This window comes from Heteronotia binoei, chromosome 4 (genome assembly GCF_032191835.1).
Source record: "Heteronotia binoei isolate CCM8104 ecotype False Entrance Well chromosome 4, APGP_CSIRO_Hbin_v1, whole genome shotgun sequence".
NCBI classification, from domain to species: domain Eukaryota; kingdom Metazoa; phylum Chordata; class Lepidosauria; order Squamata; family Gekkonidae; genus Heteronotia; species Heteronotia binoei.
Window position 1 is genome coordinate 42,960,755 of NC_083226.1, and position 20,673 is coordinate 42,981,427.

The following is a 20,673-nucleotide window of genomic DNA, read 5'->3' on the forward strand; positions in this document are numbered from 1 at the left end:
CAAGGATACTCAAATACATATGCATTTACTTCAAACGTGCTGAGGACTCTAAGGATCTAATTAAAAATGAGATTTATTAAGAATAAAGAAGGGGGGATGTGCTGGAATGCAACAGAAGCCATCCTTGAGATAAAGATGCTTAGCAGCTTGTGTTCTGTAAAAGGCATCACAGACTCTGTGCTCATAAGTAACATCCAAAATGCCTAGTGACTGCCTCTGCTCTGCCATGTGAATGCTGTCTACAACCCATGCTTTACATTCTTATGCCATTAAAATTTTCCTATTGGGTGACAGTATCACTGTATTGTAATGTCTGTCTGAACATGTCTGCATCCATGGAGGAATTTCAAGCATCAGAATTGCTCTTTACAGATTGAAGCTAGGATGATTCTATCCAATATACTTCAATCTAGAGCTCAGCAAAAGCCATTCTGGGTTTGCATCTTTTTTTTTTTTTGCATCCCCTTTATCTTCAGAAATAAATAGCAATTTCCACTGCCAACACCATCTACATTATGTGTGTGTGTTAAGCACAGGAAGAACATGGGGAAAGAAACTGAACTGAGCCGAGTCTATGTCAGTGTTTCACAAACTTCTAATAGTTGAGGCACACTGTTTTGGATAGAATTGTGATTCTGCCTTTGGAGGTTTAATTTAAGAGAATGTCTAAGACAATAGTCTAGGATTCCACGACATGGTGTCTGCCAACACCTTTCCTGGTGTCTGCTAAGTGTTTTTAGAAAGTGGGTGGGGCCAGGCTGGGTTTTTGCCTAGCAAGACTTCTGATTGGCCATGGGAGATTTGAGTGGCTGCACAGATTTTTTTTAAAAAAGAAAGAAACACAGCACAAATATCTGCACTGTGTGATTGCAGGTAAGCTGCAGCAGCCATTTTATGGCTGGCTTTAACTCCTGTGACAGCCAGTTTTTGGCACCCATTTTGCAGCTGTGCCCATGACATTTTGTTAGAACTCCAAAGGCGCCTACAGACTAAAAAAAGTCAGGGACCCTGCAACAGTCATTCTATAATTGTGCATCAGAAATATGGCTAATTTACACTCAAGCCCATTCCTTTTCTGATTGCAGAGACTATAATGGTTTTCAGTGGCAGCCTTGAGAAATGAATGCTGTATGCCAAAGACTTTAGAAATGAACATATCATAATAAACAGTGCAGGAAAGTTCCCCTCCAGTTCTCAAGGTCCAAAAAAAACCAGAGACATTCAAACTTTACCTTTTGTGTCTGACTGCGATGCAGCTTACCCATGTTGTGTATTTTATAAAGCGTCTAAAAGGCCTTTTGTTTTCATTCTTTAGCGAATTTCCTCTCAACTGAATAAACAAGGTTGAAGAGTTCTGCCAAAATCCCATCTCTTGTCTGTTTCTCAGTATCAGTCAACTTGACCTGTCATAGTGCCACATGAATAATCTGGTTTTGTTTTCTCACAATTCAAGTTGCTATAATCTGAGACTGGAATATTTCAGGGAGGAAAACACTGCAATTCCTTCCACAGGCAAAGGGAACCAATTTATACATGGCCAAACTATTAGACTCATTCATGCTGTAATTCAATACCAGGCAGAAAAGAAGAAAATACCAACATCACCGATGACATTTTGGATGAATCCCTAGTGGTAGCGAGTGTAGTGCAGTGGCTGGAAGGTTGGGCCCCCAAAGTTCAGATCCATGAAGCTCACTGGTTATCTTGAGCAAGGGGGAGGATAATGTATTTTTCACTGAGGATAAAAGACAGAGGAGGGGCTGTGACTAAGTGGCATGAAGAAGGTCCCAGGTTCAATCCCTGGTATCTGCAGTTAAAAGACCTGTCAGTAGATGATGCAAAAGACCTCTGCCTGAGACCCTGAGGAGCTGCTGCCAAGTAGACAAGACAGTCTTTGATGGACCAAGAGTCTGATTCAGTATAAGGCAGTTTCATGTGTTCACATGAATAGAATTTGCCTTGTAAGGTGCCACAGGGATCCAAGCTCTTTATTTTTTATATAGATTTGGGAGTGGGTACCATTAATATGAAAATGACACCCAGCCTTTTATTTCATTATTTGAGTCTCCATATGCATAAATCTTGATTGTGAATCAGTATATGAAGACACAGTCCAGTGGCTAAGGCAGAGCAGACTGAAGCTGGATTCAAACAAGACAGAAGTAATCCTGGTTGAGAAGGCTGATATTTCAGATAAATTGGATGAGTTTATCTTGGATTTATCTTGAATGACATTTTCAGAAAATCGTAATAGCTTTCTCATGGATCCAGACTTGCTTTTTGAAAATCAGTTTGGTATAGTAACCATGAGTGTCTTCTATCAGTTGCATTTGGATCACTCACACTGATCTATGCTCTTGTAACACTGTAGTTGAATTAATGTGCTGTACAATGTACTACCCTTGAAGCCATCCCTGAAGCTGAAGTTGGGCCAAAATGCAGCAACCTGATTATTGTCAGGGGTTTGCCAATGGGAACACTTTTCACTTAAAACAGTTTTATCTTAAAACAGCCGCACTGGTTGGTAGGGTTTTTTTCCCCATTGAAGATGCTAGATATGACTTTTAAAGCCCTTATTGGCCTGGGACAGCCGTATCCAAATGACTGTCTCTTCCATGAAATTCCTGTGTACCAACAACAGTGTTCAGGCTGCTACCTACTGGTTGTTCCCACATTTAAGATAGCCAGTTTGGCATCAACCAGAGCACACATCACCATGTGAAACGGACTACCTGTGGAGGGTGGGGATGTATAGTCCCTAGAAATTTCCAAGAGATGCTTAAAGGCTTTTTTGCCAGGGTTTTTAATAATGGAGTATAGACTGCAGGCATCTTTGGGGCTTTATTTTGTATGTTAAAAGATGATCTTAATTGTGATTTATAAAGCACCTAGAGTCATGAGGGAAGACAGCATATACATGTTTTAAATAAATAAATAAATAAATAGTCTTGTTTAGGGAATCTGTGTCTCCCTTGGGAAGCTAATGTTACATAAGGATGTTCAAATCAACAGCGGCATAGAATCGAAAGTGGCACTGTCTCCATACAAAGAGAGTATACTGAGGAGTTCACACATGCAAGTCATTGTTTGAGATCTTCTCAACTCTACCATCCATTTGACAACTTGAGAAGCTAAATACATGATGCATAAAGTGACTCCAAGTGATATGAAAAACTCTGTAAGTGGTGCTTGATCTATGATAGATGTTCCTGGTGATCAAGTACGATGTAGGCCAGTTTCATTTATCACTTTAATCTTGCAATCGTAGGCTCACTGAAAAATTCACGATGAAAAGTTATACCAGGATGATTTACTTCATTACTCAGTGTTTGCATTTTAGGAGCAGATGACACATTTTGCACAAACAAAGCCCCAATGCTCTTTAAGTGATGATTCATACTTTCACCTTGGTCTGTTCCAGATCCTCCCCCCACCTTACCCCTGCAGGGTACCATATATATTGCTTCTGGTTTCAGCCCATCAGCTGAGATCTTCCTCACTGGCCCTGCTCCTGTGCTATGACCTTCAGAGGTGAGGCAGATGGCAACCAGAGACAAGGTTTTCCAGTGGTTGCAAATCACCTGTGGAATGACGTTTACCTTGAGGCTGACCTGGGGCCTATTTAGCTCTTCTTTATGCACCAGGCCAAAATATTTCTTCTTCACACAGGCTTTTCATTGGGGGATTGAGTGTTTGAATCTTTTTTAGCCTGCTTCAAGCCTCAGAATATTTTTATGGCACTTGTTTTAAGCGTTACATGTTTTATGCTGTTTTTATGTTCAGGCTGTAATGCTGGGTTATTAATTATTAAAAATGTATTTATTTTGAAAGCTGCCATGAGAAGCCTGTCCAGAGGGGTGGAAGGACTAAAGGAAGGAGGGAGGGAGGGAGCTTGGGGTGATTTGGACCAGAAAAAATGACTGGTGGGGAAAAGTTAAATATCCCATTCTTCCATTGCATTAAACACAATTTTATCGTCCTCTTCCTTCAGAGAGGTCCCACTCTCATTTTATCCTTATGAAATCCTTTGAAATAATTAGGCTGAGAGAGGGTGATTGCTCTTCAGGGCTGAGTGGAGATTTGAACCCATCTCAGATCCTAGCTCTGACTACTGTACCGCATTTGTCTCTCCATTTTATAAAAAGGCGGTGGGGCTTTTTCCAATGTGTACACTATATCATTAAGAGAGGGACTGTGGCTCAGTGGTTGAGCCTGGCATGCAGAAGGTCCCAGGTTATATCCCCAGCATCTGCAAGTAAAAGAATCAGGTACTAGAATTATATGAAAGACTTCTGCCTGAGACCCTAGAAAGCTGCTGCTAGTCTGATCAACAATACTGACTTCGATGGACCAACAGTCTGATTCAGTATATGGCAGGTTCATTTAATCATGCGTATTCTTATTCATATTACACCTACCCTCCTTATTCTTTGATCCTTTGTCCTTGGAAGGGTCTCAAGTCCATCTATTCAACGGATTACAAACTTCTGCGGTTGTATCTTACTCTGATTCTTTTTTAAAAATGCTATATGGGAACAAAAGTGACCTACCTTACATGATAGTTGTAAGAAAAAATATAGAGTATGAACTTAATATTCTGAAATGCAATATAAATGCAAAAAAAATTAGTACCTGCTTTATATTTTCTGATGCCAAATTATATGGGTAATTAGTAAAGAGAGATGGCTTAAGTAAATTCAAGAATGTTTAAGGATAATACTGTAAAGGTCTACTGCTGTACTTTAAAAAAAAAAACTATTAAAAGCAAGTGGGGTGACCTTTTGTGCTGCAGACATAATGTGGTTCTTCTTTCTGCTTTAAAGACAAGGCTTTAACTAGAGCAAGCCTTCTTTGTCAGTATCTACAAACCTCTCAAATGATGATCTATGCATTTAATAAAGCCTTGCTTCATATTATTACAGTGTGATTATTCACTGATGCTTACCAAAGGGTTGCTTTGGCTTTGCATTGCAAACGGTCACTCCCCCACTATCCCTGTAACTTCTTCAGGCCTCGCTGTTTATCCTAAGCATACTTCATAAGTACAATAGGAGACCAATGTCAGGGCAGTAGCTTTGAAAAACTCCCTATAGTACACTATTGTCCCTTGAATATTTTATAGGCCTATATGTAGCTGTTAAATTATTCAGATGGCCTCCTTTTTTCCTGAACATAATCTCTCTTTTATAAGGGTTTTGTCAAAAAGACCAAAAAGTGATCTTCTACAGGAAATCTGATATTGCACTAAGTGGCTGCAGAAGAGCTAGAATGGAGCTGGCAACCATATTCAGAGAGTTATGATAATTATGGATCCATTACCCCAGCTGAGAGCCAAATGCAGTGGAGCTAGTGAAAAGTGTGGGTTTTCTTTTTCTTTTCTTTTTTTGGGGGGTGGGGGGAGGAATTAAAAAATTAATTTTTGAAAGTTGGATGAAGTTAAGATATTTCTCTGTCTTTTAAATTACTTATTCTTTCACTTTCTGTATTCTCTGTTTGGTGTTTTATCGAAGTCTCAAACAAGATAAAAATACAGGTTCCCTTCCACCCATAAGATGGAAATTGCAGGTGTGTGCTGTCTCAATTTACCTTAGGTCCATGCAGGAAAGGGAGATGGTGTTTAACCCTTCCAACTCTATCTGATTTCCCTTCAGGAAGGAAGGAAGGAAGGAAGGAAGGACCTGTACTCATATGCAAGGTTGTGCCAATTTCCACAATTCCCTTCTCCCTCTTTACTAGGCTGTTCATGGTCCAGTCTCTCTTTTTCTGGCTGAATGGAAAAAGTCAGAGCACAATGATCAGGATTTGGGGGAAGCCCTGAAAAAGGTGTTGGTGCTTAGTACTGGTGGAAAAAGTTCTGGTTTCAGTAACTGAAACTTGTCTCCCTATTCTGCAGTAGAAGTTTTAAAATAACATGGTTTTTCTCCACTAAAATGCTAATAGCCAGGGCTTTTTTGCACAAAAAGCCCAGCAGGAACTTATTTGCATATTAGGCCAAATGCGCTGACACCAAGCCAGCTGGAACTGCATTCCTGTGCATTCCTGCTCAAACCCACCCCCACCCCTCTGCTAACAGCACACTAGTGGAGCTGGTTTTAAATGATGAAGCCAAATGAAGTTTGGAGGGTTAAACTTCCTCTCCCTGCCTGGCATGACCCTGGGGCAAATTGGAACTGCATAGTTCTGCATTTTGAATTTTAAAAATTAACCAGGACACATGATCTTTGTTTAATTTGCTTAAACACTGACTTTAGTGTGTGGAGCAGACAAGAAGTCCCAAGTTCATTTCTAAGCATCTTGGGTAAAATTTTCTCAACCTAAAATCTGAATTGCTATTGCCAAGGACAATAATAGGGTTGGTTGGACCTATGGTTTGTCTCAGGTTAAAGGCAGTTTCCAGGCTTTCATTCTGTCTGGGATATTGCTCTGCTTTGTATTCCATGTTTCCTCAATATTGGTTTAATTAGAAAAATTCAAAGGAATTTGGATTTAGATCCCATATAGTTCAGTATCACTTTCCTCCCATTTGTTTGCCACTCTGCCTGACTGTGTCAATGTTCACATGTCCATTCGCAGGGGTGGAGCAGGAGCTCATTTGCATATTAGGCCACACACCCCTGATGTAGCCAATCTTCCAAGAGCTTACAAGGCTCTTTTTTGGTAAGCTCTTGGCTACATCTGGGATGTGTGGCCTAATATGCAAAGGAGCTCCTGCTAGAATTCCACCTCTGTCCATTAGTAAATCACTGTGAAACAGAAAACTTGATGTGATCATGCATATGGCTATGTCACTGGTGATCTCTTGCATGTGGAAAACTACCACATACACACACACAAAACCACCATGCTATCATAATTTCAGTATTGCTTGTTTAAAGGTACACAAACATTTCAGAAATATATAAAAAGGGGGGGGGGATTAGATGCACATGAATAGAAAGACCTAAATGCTGCAGCAAACAGCACATGCACATTCTGCAAAAATCTGCATATGGCCTAAGCAGTTTTAATGATAATCCTCTTTTATTCACCTCATTGAAAATTTGGGACAGCAGATGAGAGAGGTTGGCTCCGCATATTTCTCAACTTTTGTAGGTCAGCACTGGTTTGATCAAGAATTAGGGTCTGTTGAATATAAAGTATGGAGACAGGCAAAATTGACTAGGCTATGTGATATCAGTAAGCGAGGAGCCATATTATCCAAACTTAAACTGGAACAAGGCACATAATGTATGTTGCCTTGGTATCAGTTCTTGCAATTGCAGCATTTGTTTGGTATGTCTATTGTGAAGCAATCTCTTGTGAGACTTCTTGCACCTTTTGAAAGCTTACTGAAAGAGGGCCACCCCTGGGCTACATTACAGAATTCTTGTTAGTGGCAACTGGAAAGGCTATAGCATCTCAATGGAAGGCTAAGTATCCACCCACAATTGACTTATGATTCGATAAACCATGGAATATTTATATTATGAAGAAGATAGCTTATAAACCCTGGGGAGGACTGTTCAGGTTTTGTGGAAATATGGCGGCTATGCCTAAACTATATGGACTGTGAAGGGAAACTGCTGGATATCTTCTTGCTGGAAGATGCAATTATTCTCTAATACTCTTAAACATGTTATTAACTGATACTTTGGGATATGAGTTTGAAGTTATTGTTGTTGCAGCTATAATTGTTTATTACTGTACTTGCTTGGTTTATAAGATACAAAGGCTATTAATTAAAACAACCTTCAAAAATAAATAAAATAATAAAAATAAAGAACTTGGGAAAGAAGACTAGATAACATCTAGGGGAAATAAGAATGAAGAGAATTATCAAAGCATCTTTAGTAGAAGGCCAAATAAATCCCATTTGTTGGGGTAACACATTTAGTTTTATACATTGGGTGATTAAGCATCAAATTTGAGGGTCTTTGGTATCTTGTTGAGGGTTCATATTCAACCAGTGCTCCACCAGTTACACTAGCTTCCAGTTGAACATTAGGTTTAAGGTTTTGGTACTGACCTTTAAAGCTTTAAATGGTCCAGGACCAGCGTTATCTGCAGGACTGCTTCTCTTGGCGCATCCCCCAAAGAGCATTGCACTCAGACAATCAACTGGCTAGTGATCCCTGGCCAGAGAGCAATCCAACTATGCTTGACCAGGGACAGGGCCTTTTTGGCCCTGGTGGAATGCTCTGTCTAGTGAGACTGGGCCCTGCAGGACTTGAACAATTCCACAGGGCCTGTAAGATGGAGATGTTCCACCAAGTATATGGTTGAGGATAGCAACATATAGCAATGAACATCACCCCAGTCCTATAATACTATTACTCTTAACCAGGTCAGTGACTTTTAAAGAAAACCTCTATAAAATGTTTTATAAATGGTACTTGACACCACAGAAACTGTGTAAGATTTGCACTAATATGTCTAACAAATGTTGGAAGTGCACCAAACAAATTGGCACTTTTTACCATATGTGGTGGACGTGTGAGATGGTGAAAAACTACTGGAAAATGGTACATGAAATGTTACAGAAGATTATGAAGACTCAGATAAATTTCAAACCAGAACTTTTTTTATTGAATATATTTCCAGAGGACTATTCTAAAGAGATGAGATGCCTGTTGGCACATTTTAACACTGCAGCTAGAATCCTTCTGGCCCAGAGACGGAAATCTCAGAAAGTTCCCGCAAAAATGGACTTGGTGGAAAAAGTTTTGGAGACTGCAGAGCTTGACTTTTATCCCAGTTGATGGCTGGGAAATCTAAAGAAGAAGCAAGAAAAAATTGGATGAAATTGTATCCCTGGTTGGAAACGCAAAACTCTTAAGATTCTCTGGTGTGATCTGATTTTTTCCCCCCTTTGTTTCTGTGTTTATATTATAACATTTATTTTTAGTGGAATTAGCAAATTTATTTTGAATGAAATTGGTAAATTACTAGAATATAGCTAAAGATTTACATTATAAAACTTTAAAATGGATTACATATGGTTTAGATAATATATATAAAAAGATAATAATAAGAGACAACTTATGTTAAGAAAATATTGTAGAACTATCCTTTTTGTTTTTGGAAAGTATTTTATATAAAACAAGGCCAGAATGTATTGTGCTTTTACTCCCCTTTTTCCCCGATCCCTATTTTCTAAACTTTTCTTAAACTAATAAAAACTTCTGAAAATGGAATACTATCCCTCAGACATCCCTTCTGGATAGTATTAACTGTAATTGCAATATATTGGTTTTATTGTGCTCTATCATAGGTTTATTGTTATTATTGTACAGTTATTTTAACTATTTTATAATTTATTACTATTTTATCTAAATAAATAAATAATGGGAGTACAACTCTGATTCTTCCAGATGATATTGCTCAGCAGTCTTAAATACACATTACATAGAAATGGGAACAAGATGAATCCTCTTGGGACTCCATAGGATATGAGAAAAGAATGCCTCATATGGAATTTCCCAGAAGATAGCAGATTCACTCAAGGGAACTTTGATAAACATTCATGAAGTCCCACAGATACTCCATCAGCAAATATGATCTCCCCTAATCAAAAAATAAAAACTGCTATTTATACACACATCCTCTAAAGCTCTATGAATTTGGAGGGATGTAACTCTGTTTAGGTTTCCACTTTAAATAACTGCTTAAGAGCATCACAACCAAGTAAAGTATATTGGTTACTGTCACAAGCAGGGGACCAGGGTAGGCCTCTACTGGCTGCGACCACTCTCGTAAGGTTCTGTCTGCGAGGGCTCAGAACACCTGCCCAACCCCTGTGTCTTCCTTCTTAATAAGCACCTATCCAAGACCAAAGAGACGTGAGGACCCAGGCAGTATAACAATAATAAGGCCTCATTTTGAGCAGGAGCTCACAGAAGCGGAGCCACTACATTTTATTGTGCTCTTTTTTATACCCCCTTCCTCCCCCCCCAAAAAAAACCCCTTACTTCTAGGCTCCATTATGAGTTATGCAAGTGAGTTGTGCTAATGCACAACCTATTTTTCTACAAAATGACCCTGCCCTGGTAGGAACATTTTAGAGCAGTAATACATAGCCACAAGTGGCTCTTTGACATGCCACCTGTGGCTCTTCTGAGCACCATTTCCCATCATGGCACCCTCCCCAGGTTCCAGGAAAGTGATCAAGGCCATTGCCTTGTAAGTCCTGTAGTTGGCAAGTGGCTTCCACCTTAAAACAGCCACCACGGCAGAGATGGATAAGCTGTGACCCTTACTGAACTGCAGGCCTTGTGCCAGAGATGGAGGAAAAGGACCTGTCCTCTCCATGAGGCTCTCAAGCCTCTGCTCTGGGCAGCTGCTAGGAGAGCAAGGGGACCACAGAGAAGAGAGGGTAAAACCACCACCACTATGACAGCCACCTGGAAGAACAAGCTGATCACAGAGTGATTATAGTGATTTTTACTCCCCTTTCTCCACAACCAAATGCTCTCCTCCAGGCACCTTGGCAATCTCCTCCCCTCCCCAACTTGCTCGGTTCTTCATGCTGATGAGAGAATGAGAAGACAAAGAGATAAGCCCTTCACCTCATATCAAATACACAAGGATTGGTTAAGTTTCCACAGTGGTGGAACAGAGAGACAACTCTACAGGGAGAAACAACCCTGTATCCTCAGAAATAATTTGGTATTTTAAAAGGTTGCTGCTATACATTTAATGTTATTTGTTATCTTATGCTATATGTGTATTTGGTGGGGTGGCACTAGGGTTGCCAATCCCCAGTTGACAGCAGGGGATCCCCTGGTTTTGAGGCCTTCCCTCCACTTCAGGGTTATGAGAAAGTGGGGGGAGGAGAGGGAAATGTTTGCTGGGCACTCCATTGTACCCTATGGAGACTGATCTCCACAGGGTATAATGGAGAACTGATCCATGGGTATCTGGGGCTCTGGGGGGGGTTCTGTTTTTTTTTTTTTTTAGGTAGAGGCACTAAATGTTCTGCATAGCATCCTGTGTTGCCCCTCAAAAACAATCCCAAGTTTCAAAAAGATTGAACCAGGGGGTCCAATTCTATGAGCCCCAAAAGAAGTTGTCCCTGTCCTTCATTATTTCCAAATGGAGGGAAGGCATTTAAAAGGTGATCCCTTTAATTAAAGGTGGTCCCTTTAAATGTGACTGCCAAAACTCTCTTTGGAGTTCGATGGTGCTTGTCACACCCTTCCTTCTGGCTTTGCCCCCCAAATCCCCAGATATTTCTTGAGTCGGACCTGGCAGCCCTAGGTGGCATACAGTGTACAGTCATGTAGTTATTTTGGTTGATGACTGTTTTAGAGAAATAATCTGTGCCAGTAATAAAAAAGGCTTTTTAAAAAAAAAAATGTGATACATCACAGATTTGGAGGTCAAAATGTCAGGGATGAACAATTCAACAATCATTCCTAACTACCAATTGTTGACCTAAGGAAAGAAAAGTTTGGTAATGTCACTTTTCCCATTAAGCTATTATGGCCATTTGTAACCTATCACCTATCTTTCTTGAACAATGAAGCCTTGATTCTCAAAGCCTAGATGCTAAGTCATCATAAAACTTACCGCTTCCTGAGATTTGGGGGGGGGGGGGGGGGGAACCTTCTGGAGTGTCCAGATTCCCCAGAGCAGGAATAAGAGATGTCTATCTAAATCCTCTGGAAAATTCCCTTCTGTGTTTTTCAAACCACAGAGCTGGAAGTGTAATGTGAAATGCCAGGCTCGTCTTGACAGAGAAGCTATGAGATGTTTTTATGTTTCTCTCTGCAAACATGCAGTGAAGGGAGGGGGAAACTAATCCCTAGGAAAACATAAACATCTCAGAATAAAATGGTGTTCTATTTTCTTCAGCTCTTCTTTCTCATACTCTTTTTTTGCCATAGATTTCAAGGATTAGAATTACTACAGTTCACTGGCTTGCATGAACGTAGGTAAATTGCTTTTTTCTGATGAGTTACCTGAACTGCTAATTAACTGCCAAAAATCTGTCATGGTATCCTTTCCCCCCTTAAAAGCTATTTATAACAACCACAGAAAAGCTAGGAATTTTCATACTAAGTGCAGCGTCACGTTCTGCAAATGTTTTTTTAAAGAAAATCCAAGCTAACCCTTTCTTCTTGAATGTATGTTAACCTTTTAAATCAGCTTTTATCATTATTACTACGATTCACATTCTATATATTGCTTTTTTAGTTGAAGAGTATAACAACCTTTAGTCACTTGCAATAACATTTATTATTAACACTACCACTACTACAACATAGAATTTCCTTTTTCCTAAAGTATTTTATTTAATCTTGTTCACTATAATTCTATCGCATTTCAAAGCATAACTTTACTGGGGGCTTTAACATGTATTATCTATAAATTCTGGGTAGGATCTAAGTAAAGGCCCCCATGGTGTCACATGGGGAGAAGGCATGGAAGCATGTAACCATGCCAGTTTCCCAATCTGAAACAGAACTGCATGACATAATTTGCCCCTTGGGGAAGTTTATATGTACCCCATCAGTACAAGTGGAGTCCCCAGTAGACCAAATAGCATCCCTAGGAGCTATTTCAAATTCGGGAAATGGTGTGTGGTGTTGTGTATTGGTTGTTTCGACTACTGGTTTGTTATGTCTGTTACTTGACCTTGAAGCATACTTCACTTCCCTCCAGGACCTGATGCCTACACTCCAATTGGCTGTTGCATGTGTCATCCTTGCTCAGGGGCCATGCTAACCTTCTTTGTATTGTTCCAATTTTAGTATATGTGCTGCCGAACCAGACAATTGGGACACAGGACATTTCTCTCAGGAAATGCAAATGAAGGATCCTGGAGAGACCAATAGGGTGGATTGCTGCCCACAAAAGGGGGCATGTTTAACTCAGGCCAAATGTATATAAGGAGTGATGTTGCTTGTTTGTATTCAGTTCTGCTCTTGTTCAATGAATGTTCTGGCTTACCTCAAGGTGACTGAACTCACTATATAATATGTGGGCAAAGACTTCAGTGTCCTCACCCTGTGCCCCATAGACCAAGTCAGAATCAGTTTCCCTTGTATGTAGGAGCCATGGACTTTCAGAAGATGCCTGCTGACCTATCCCTGAAATGTACCTGGGGAAAATATATCATGTAGTTAGGCCCCAGTAGCAGGGCACAAGGTTTGTATGCAGAATGTCCCAGTAGACTGAATATTTGGAATCTCCCATTAAAAGATTCCCAGGTAGCACAATAGGGTTGAACTCCGCCACCTTGGAGAACAGCTGGCAGTCAGAGTAGACAATACAGGGCAAAACAGCTCAAACATTTCATTATAAGACAACTCCATATGTTTCTTATATACTTGCTTGTAACTGATTGAATCAAGAATTTGCATCATTTTATCATACTGTCAGCTCTCTCTAATAATAGCCATGCATTTCCTTTTATCACTGTCTGCTACAATGTGTTTTATGATCACATGCTGAGAGAACAAGGTGACAATATTTTCTGCAAAGAAACTGCCATACATTCTAATAGTAATTGGATAGTGCGTGCAAATAAGGAAATGATCACTTCCATGAGTTCCTAAAAATGTTAACAATTACTCCTGAATCCTGAACATTTGTAACTGCTACAAGTTTGAAGTGATGCCCCTATAGTTTTCTGAAGTGAGTGGCCAAGTTTGCAGATGACACAAACATATTCAGGATGGTGAAAACCAAGACTGCCTGTGAAGACCTCCTGGAGGGCCTCCACAAAAGGGTGAGTGGGTGACAATGTGGCAAATAAAGTCCAATGTTGGTGAGTGTAAGGTGATGCAAATTGGGACAAAAATCCCAATTTTTGGTGGGTGATAATGTGGCAAATAAAGTCCAGTGTTGGTGAGTGTAAGGTAATGCAAATTGGGACAAAAATCCCAATTTTTGGTGGGTGATAATGTGGCAAATAAAGTCCAATGTTGGTGAGTGTAAGGTGACGCAAATTGGGACAAATATCGGCTGATGGGATCTGAACTTGCTGAAACTGAGAGAGGGAAAGATCTTTGGGTTGTAGTGGATAACTCAATGGAAGCATCAATCCAGTGTGCAGCAGTGGTGAAAAAGGCAAACTCTGTGTTAGGGGTTATTAGGAAAGGGATTGAGAATAAAATGACTAGTGCCCCTATAATGCCCTGTATAGATCTATAGTGTGGCCTCATTTGGAATACTGTGTACAATTCTGGTCACCATATCTCAAAAAGGTCATTGCAGATCTGGAAAAAGTACAGAGGAGGACAATCGAGAAGATTAGGAGACTGGAGAACCTTTCTTATGAGAAAAGGCTGAAGTTTGGGATTTCTCAGTTTAGAAAAGTGATGACTAAGGGGCGACATAGTAAAGGTTTATAAAATTAAACACTGAATGGAAAGAGTTGACAAAGAGAAATTGTTCGCCCTCTTCCAAGTACTAGAACTTGAGGGCATCCAATGAAGCTGATGGGCAGTAGACTCAGTACAGACAAAAGGAAATACTACTTTATACAGAGAGTGATTAAAATATAGAATTCACTGCCAGAAGATATAGTGATAGCCACAGAAATAAACAGCTTTAAAGGGGGATAAGATAGATTTATGGAGGATACTAGCCATGGTAACTGAGGGGAACCTCCTAATTCAGGTGCACTAATCCTCTGAATCCCAGAGGTATGAAACAACATCAGGCGAAGGCCTCAGTCTTTATGGCCTGTCGTTGGCCACCATGTGAGACAGGATGCTGGACTAGATGGGCTATTGCTCTGATTCAGCAGGGCTCTTTTTATGTTGTTGTGGCTGAATGGTACAGCAACTACTTTGCATGCAAGAAGACACAGTTCTATTTGTCAATACATTAATTTGTTCCCCACCTTTCTCCTCAGTTGGAACCCAAAGTGACTTATGCCATTCTTGTCTACTTCATTTTATCCTACAAGAACCCTGTGAGAGTGTTTAGGCTGATCCAAGGTTACCCAACAAGCTTCCATGGCATGAGTGGGGATCTCCCAGATATAGGTCAAGCACTTTTAACCACTATACCACACTGGCTCAAGTGGGAGGTGAAGTGAAAGCCTTCAGCCTAAGCTCCCAGACCCAGTGGACAATATTGACCTTGGAAGACCAATGGGCAACTCAATGGCAGCTTCATATAAATTCATGTATAACTTGCTGGAACACTAATTCCTGACAGTATTTTTATTCGTACATTGTGACATCAACAAAATTCAAAGTTACCTGGCTTGGAGTAAAATGTAGTTCACAATGATGAGTATCGGAGTAAGCTCCTGAGTCTCTTGATTGGTTGCAACTCTCTGCTGTGGACACTAGGCCCATCAACTATTAACAGTAAATGGGACAACAATATCTCAGAGGTTATGAGATCCCATAGGTTCTGCTGATCTCAGATAGCATGATGAGAGAAATGGCTGGAAGAGGCAGATGAGCATGCTTGTGTAAGAGAGCCATACTCAACTGCACCCATCAGGTACCTCTCTGATAGGAAACAGGAGGTGGGACCAAAGACCTGTGAGATTATTGTTCATACTTTGAGAGATGTTGGGGAGAATGGAGCAGTACTTCTGATATCCTTTGCCTGCCTCATCATCCTCAGACAAGTAAGTATGATATGTTAATAGATGTGATTGAAAGGGAGCATAAACAGTACCTTGTTCAGGAACCACCTCAAAGTGGAGCTGGCCATATGAACATATGAAGCTGCCATATACTGAATCAGACCCTTGCTCCATCAAAGTCAGTATTGTCTTCTCAAACTGGCAGCAGCTCTCCAGCGTCTCAAGCTGAGGTTTTTCACACCTATTTGCCTGGACCCTTTTTTGGAGATGCCAGGGATTGAACCTGGGACCTTCTGCTTCCCAAGCAGATGCTCTACCACTGACCCACTGTCCCTCCCCAATAATGAATAATGTTCAGTTGTATTGCTAATTGAATACCATTTCCTCAAGATTTAGTTCTAAAATTCAAAACATACAGCTATCCACTTGCATAGAATGTGATTTCAGTTTATGTCTTAGTTTCCCCTCCCCCATATCATGGATGCAAATAATACATATGGGGAAAACTAAGTAAATATCTTCAAAAGTGCTCTGAATTTACATCTGAGAATGGTGGAGCGGGTTATGTTTTGCCAGCTCTCCATAAACTAAAGTGACAATGAAAATAAAATATAAGAACTAAACTATAGAAAATTGTAACAATAAATCCTTAGCTAAGTCATTTTTGGCCTAGAGAGCTATCTAGAGATTGGACAATAAACACAATGATTACACAGTTTCTTTTCCCCAAGACTCCAGGGCTTTCCTGGTCTTGCTCACTGTTCCAAGAATCTGAAGAAAAAAACCTCTTTTGCTTTGGTTAACTTACCTGAATTACCATTTCTCTACAGGACTAGGGGAGGGGGAGAGACTTAAAGGTTTCTGGGTTTTGACCACTGTATGACATAGCATGTTGGACTGGATAGGTCATTGGACTGATCCAACATGGCTTCTTATATTGTGAGCATATGTCTAGATAGATAGATAGATAGATAGATAGATAGATAGATAGATAGATAGATAGATAGATAGATGATTGATAGATAGATAGATAGATAGATAGATAGATAGATAGATAGATAGATAATAGATAGATAGATAGATAGATTGATAGATAGATAGATAGATAGATAGATAGATAGATAGATAGATAGATAGATAGATAGATAGAGGGGGGGGGGGGCAAGCATTTTACAATGATGCTCACAAATGCTGACCCAATTCCAAATTGATCTGAAGGAGCTGTGATGGAAACTGTACCAGTAGCCCAGAGAATGGTCTTGAGAGCCCCTGACACCTTTATATGATTAAATAATCTAGGATGCTTGTTTAGATGAGAAACTGTTTAAGAAGTTTCATGTAAACTAATCTCAGATTTCTGAAATATGATATCCTGTATGCTGTAATGCTGTTAATATAAGAAATGCTGTAAATATTATATATAGTAAAGATAAAGGTAGTCCGCTGTCAAGCACCAGTCATTTCCGACTCTGGCATCATAACGTTTTCATGGCAGACTTTTTATGGGATGGTTTGCCATTACCTTCCGCAGTCATCTCCACTTCCCCCCAGCAAGCTGGGTATTCATCTTACCGACCTTGGAAGGATGGAAGGCTGAGTCAACCTTGAGCCAGCTACCTGGAGCCAGCTTCCACTGGGATCAAACTCAGGTCATTAGCAGAGAGCTTGGACTGCAGTACTGCAGCTTTACCACTCTGCGCCATGGAGCTCTTAAATATTAAATATATTGTTATATGTTTTTTATTCAGAAAAAATGTGAAATTTCTCATGCTAAAGGTGTGTCCCTTATGTATATTCTAACATTTAGGGAATGTAGTAATAACTCAAATATTTTCTCATAATACATATCTTCCAGGGATGTATTACAAATAAGAGATCATGGCTAATTTGCATAGATTATTTACTTAAATATGCATAACTTGCACTTCATATCCATTGCTCTTTAGATAACTACCGATGATCAAATATCAAAGCCAACTAACTATGCATATACAGATCTAAATATCATAGCAAACCATATTTGTCAGCTCTGAGCCTATGAAAGTTCATAATTTCTTAACTCCCATCTTGTATTTCTTCAAAAGTGCATCACAAGCTAGATAACTAGAATTCTTATGGCCTTAAATAGCACTTGACAACAAAGAGCTTGGAGAGTTACCAAATGCGCCCATTTCAACTTGGGTGTTTAATCACCCGCAAGAGCCGTTAATTGCTTCGTATACTTTGACGCCATGAACATTATCTATCCTCTAAATATTTTACCTCTGGGACAGCTCTAGGGAATTCAGTAAGCTTTTAAAGATATCTGTGTAAACACAATTGCCTTTCAACACTCAAAGAAGTGATGCCAATTCCCCCAAATATGGTTGCTAATGGAAGGGAGGAGTCAAAGTGCTAAAAGGGGGGCTTCATAAAGTCTCACTAAACATGGCAGTTATAAGAGTAAAAAAGGCAGAAAACGTGATACTAAAGCAGGACATCGCTGATAAAAGTTTTTTTAATTTTAGAAGGAAAAGAACAACAAAACCCAAAACTCAGCAACCCAGATTTAATCATGACAAATGGAGACTAGTATTATCAAATGTAAAGGAAGAAATATATATCAATTGGACAATTTAGCCACCTTTCACATACAAAAATATTTCTTCAGGGGGGAATTGGGGTTCACTATTTTATTTTTTATTTAAACTGAAAAATGTTTTTAACTATTATTGTATGTGCCACCTTGAACCACAAGGGAAGGAGGGATATAAATGTTTAAATAAATAAACAAATGATAGGTCTTTCTCTTCAGTGCAAGACAATCCAGTGAATGCATTCTGCTGACTCATGTGAGTAAATCCTTGACCCCTCCATAGATTCCATGAAGGCTTTTTACATTTGTGCATTTATCCAGGATTGGCTGCTTATCCATTTCTTTTGCCCTGGCATTTGGCAGTTGGGGGTGGGGGAATGGCATCAGTTAAAGGTGACTGGATTGGTTCTGGGTCTCCCAGCTGCTGATCCCTATGTAATCCTTCAAAGTTAGCAACCTTTGGATTGGACCCAGCCAGTTTTAATTCACCACCACACTACAGCTGCTGTCCCACAACACTTCAGTCCCTGCAGGTCCTATGACCCTCAGCATAATATTTTTGGTGGTCAAAAAGGACTCCTTCTCCTTCCCTTTCAACAGCAGAAAAGCTCATTATTTCCAGCTCATTATTGACTTTGATAGATTGTGTTGGCCTCAATATTTGCTGCTGAAAACAAAACAAAACAAAATCTTCTGACTTTATGCACTTTAAGATGTGACTCCAAGATGGGTAAGAAAACAGGAAAGCCTTTAATTGGAAATAAGAGAAGTTTGCAATGTGCTGAGTAGCAGTAATACATATTCTCTTCCCTCAAGGGCTGTAAAAGCAGTAAGAGAGATTCCTATGACTAGATACTTTACTTTTTAGAAGATAATACATCTAAGCTTCATTCTGTGTTCACTGAGTGAGTACGGCACAAACAGCAGGCTTTTGATGACTTCTTTTCTTTTGGATTATTTTTTTGCCTCAAGATCACACTTGACAAAAATGTGCTTGGTTCTTTAAAAAACAACTGATAGTTGAATTTGGTTTGCAGTTTCACATGTTTTCATGCTGTTTATGGACAGGGAAAGAAAACTTGTATCTGCTCTGGACCTCTGGATAAGATCCTGTAATCCAAGATGACTGGTGGAACTGCCCTGTCCTTTTCTCCTCTTTCCAAAAAGGTTCCACATGTATCTCCCTGTTTCCCCAGAAATCCCAAGGAAACCACACCCTGCTTGAAGAAAAGCCAGAACTAACAGGATCTGTTGGCAATTCTTTGCTTCAGACAGATAGAAGAACTTGTCAGGAATTGGTGGAGCTTTGTAATTTACTCAGACCCATAGCTATGGCGAGTCAGGGGGGCCGGGCTGCTCCACCCAACCCCCCCCTTCCACCTGTATGGGCCCTCCATTTACTGCCCCACTCTTGCCATCATTGGTCTTGCCATCCTGCTCTCCCTGCTGCCACTGCTTTCACCTTCCCCACTCTCCCTGCCCCACTCTCCCCACCACTACCATTGCTCTTACCACTCTGCTCCCCCCGCCCTGCTCTCCCTGCTGCTCTTCCCTCTTCCCTCACCCCTCTCCCCATCCCACTCTCCCCACCGCTGCTGTTGCTCTCCCCACACCACTCTCCCTGCCACCACTGCTGCTCTTGCCACCTCTGCTCTCACCTTCCCTGCTCTCCCTGTCACCACCCTTGCTTTCACCAACCCCGCTCTCCCCACCACTGCTGTTGCTCTCGCTACTGCCCCCACTGCTCTCGCTGCCCTCATTGCCACTGCCATTCGCCTTTTAATTTTTTTAAAAAAAGTCTGTGATGTCATTTTGGGCCCCAGGGCCCCTCCAGCTAAAATTTTATTCCCTACCCCCCACCTAAAATTTTCTGACTGTGGGCCTGAATTTACTTTGTAATTTATTCAAACATAGGACTGAGGACCAATGAAAACATACTGCTGGTGGGGCAAAGAGTTTCCTATGAGTCTTTAAGTGGCTGCAACACCTTGCTTAAACTGTGCAGCAACCTGTACAAAATAGCTACATTAATTCACCTAGCACACTGGCACAATAGCTGCTTCGTATATGGATGTCTGAAATGCAAACACATAATGGCTTTGCATGAATTGAGGCCTAGTGGAAACAAGATGCTCATCCCATGCAAAATTTACATATTTTTACTCCAAATGAGGACTCAAAGTGAGAAGAGGAAGAAGAAGAGGAAGAAGAAGAAGAAGAAAATCTAAATTTTAAAAAGCAGAAAACACAAATGGCACAATATGCCTTATCCTGGGCTAGGCATAGATCAGCTGAACCAGCTCACTGAGGCCATAGGTGAAAAACCAAGAGTAAAGAGTCCTTTAGCTCTTGCCCTTTGACTCATACTTGAAACAAAGGGGGAAAGAAGCTTAGCCCAGATCTCATTCTGCTTTCATAAAGATGTTCCCACTTTCCTTCCCTGTAGATCATGGTAGCTTTTTGCTCTGCAAGCTTTATGTTAAAATGAGAACTTTCTTTTGCATTCTCTTACCATCTCAGTCTTCTCCTTGGTACCCACACCTGAAGAAACCAGAGGCCTCTTGGA

General features: G+C 40.3%; 1 non-coding gene across 1 annotated transcript; it reads right to left on the reverse strand.

Moving 5' to 3' along the window:
- Positions 1 to 12,648: 12,648 nt before the first annotated feature.
- Positions 12,649 to 12,753, reverse strand: LOC132570645 (U6 spliceosomal RNA). The gene has a single exon (XR_009555349.1). It is a non-coding gene; the product is annotated as a U6 spliceosomal RNA (small nuclear RNA).
- Positions 12,754 to 20,673: the final 7,920 nt, after the last annotated feature.